The sequence below is a fragment of the Frieseomelitta varia genome, unplaced genomic scaffold (genome assembly GCF_011392965.1).
Source record: "Frieseomelitta varia isolate USP_RPSP 00005682 unplaced genomic scaffold, Fvar_1.2 scaffold_1656, whole genome shotgun sequence".
Taxonomy (NCBI): domain Eukaryota; kingdom Metazoa; phylum Arthropoda; class Insecta; order Hymenoptera; family Apidae; genus Frieseomelitta; species Frieseomelitta varia.
This window is the reverse complement of record NW_025109368.1, coordinates 2,858-4,799: the sequence shown is the minus strand read 5'-3', so window position 1 is coordinate 4,799 and position 1,942 is coordinate 2,858. Positions and strand designations below refer to the sequence as shown.

Here is a 1,942-nt window from a genome sequence, read left to right as displayed (position 1 = left end):
AGTGATTTTTTTACTATATCGGTATTATACATTTCAGGTCACGGGCCATGAAACCCCGAAAGATGCAAGGTCTATTTATATACTTCATCGGTGGCAAGAATAAGATGGAAGTGTGGCCTTTTGTTTATTTTCGAAGACAAATGTGATCTTTCATTATAAAAAGGTTTATGGTTTTATTTCTGAGGAACTGAATCTATTATGAGTTGAATGTATATCTTAGCTTTTATATTGGAAGAATAATTGTACTCAGTTTTACTCCTAGTTATAATTTTTTATTCTCTGAGACATGAATTTTAAATTGGATATCTTACAGAAGAGTGTTTAAAATGTTTAAAGAATTCTTGATTCGTAGGTTTAACACCACTGAAAGGTATTGAACTTCGAAAAGAAGGTTATCCTAATTCAATGGCAGAAGCAGGTCCAATATGTAAAAGACAGATTTAATACCTTTTTTGAAAACTGTAATTGAAGAGATAGCATCTTTATTCAATCTAGAAGCAGTAGATGTAAGATGTCTTAATATTTTTTACTAAGGAAATTCAGGTAATATAAGAAGTAGAGTAAATTGTGTAATGTAAACTGTTTCTTTAAAAGCTGTGCACATTTTAAATAAATTACTGAATCTGCAACAAAAGTAACTTCTTAAATATAATTGTATATAAATATAATTTCTTAATAATTATAATAATAATTATTTCTAAATAATTAATTGATGTGCAAATATAATTTCTCCATTAGTTTGACTATCATACGTTGTGTATTTATCGAATAGTTTTAAATTACAATTGTATTTACTTGCTGCATTTTTCCTCTGCATTTAGTTATTCTCTTCTAATACATTTTTTCTATATATTATATTTTGTAGCTTTTTCTTTTCTATTTTATTATTGTTTCATTTTATCTATGCGTGCTATTTTAGTAAATACATTGTCTGTCTCATCAGTTGGCCTTTCCAACTCTATTATTTTAATTTTCTTCATAATTAGAACATTTCTAACACTTATCTTAAACTTTTCTCATAACTTGTTAACATCTTCCATAATTAAGTTTTGATGTTCTATTTTCATATTGCTCTACATTATTTTTATTCCTAAATATCACCTCAATCGTTGCCTCTTCCTTTTCGACTTCTTCGTTTTCTATTTAAAAATTTTGGTGAGAAATTAATAATTCAAGTATTCATTTCTTAATTAATGATTTGATAATGGTGGTAATGATTTCATATTAAAATAATGATGCCCAATCTATTTTGAAAATTTTTACGGTCCATGAATCTTTTGAATTCTTTTTTATTTACAAAATTTTTTAAAATTATATTTCAATTATATTATTTGTATAATAAATTTAAAATACATGTATTCAATTAGACATATATAAAAACAGCATAGAAACCATTCTGTTTAACAGTTGTTTGTACATTGAAGGGAGGAAAGAGGAAAAGAGATTCTTTGTTGCACAAGTTCACAGAGCCTGATTAATATATGATATTGCAATATGGCTCTTTATGTTGTGCATTATTAAATTAGAACATAGTTAATCACCGTTTCTCTTCTATTTTCTACAAAGATGAATTATTGGTTTCCATTTATATTTTCTAGTTTAAGATATTCTAAACTCTTAATCAAATGTAATAATTTTTCTTTTGCTTTTAATCTTTTTCTGCTGATTTTTTTCTATTCTTCATTCTTATATCAACTTTTGCTCTTCTTATATTCTCGCATTCATATTCTCCCTCATATCTTATATCTTCTATTCTTTGCAGTAGCATCCTCATCTTTTTTTATTATATATTATATATACGTATTTTATATTATTATATATTATATATACGTTTCAAATTAAAAAAAATTTTTTTTTTAATTTGTGCCAAATCGTGTAATTCTGATTTACTTTTATTTTCTATTGTTTATTGTTTTTTTGTACCAGTTACAATTCATCTTTT

At 25.1% G+C, this 1,942-nt stretch overlaps 1 long non-coding RNA gene across 1 annotated transcript; it reads left to right on the top strand.

Annotated features, from left to right (window-relative positions):
• The first annotated feature begins 10 nt into the window (after positions 1–10).
• Positions 11–428, top strand: LOC122538518. The gene is made up of 2 exons (XR_006308864.1): positions 11–209; positions 353–428. It is a non-coding gene; the product is annotated as an uncharacterized LOC122538518 (long non-coding RNA).
• Positions 429–1,942: the final 1,514 nt, after the last annotated feature.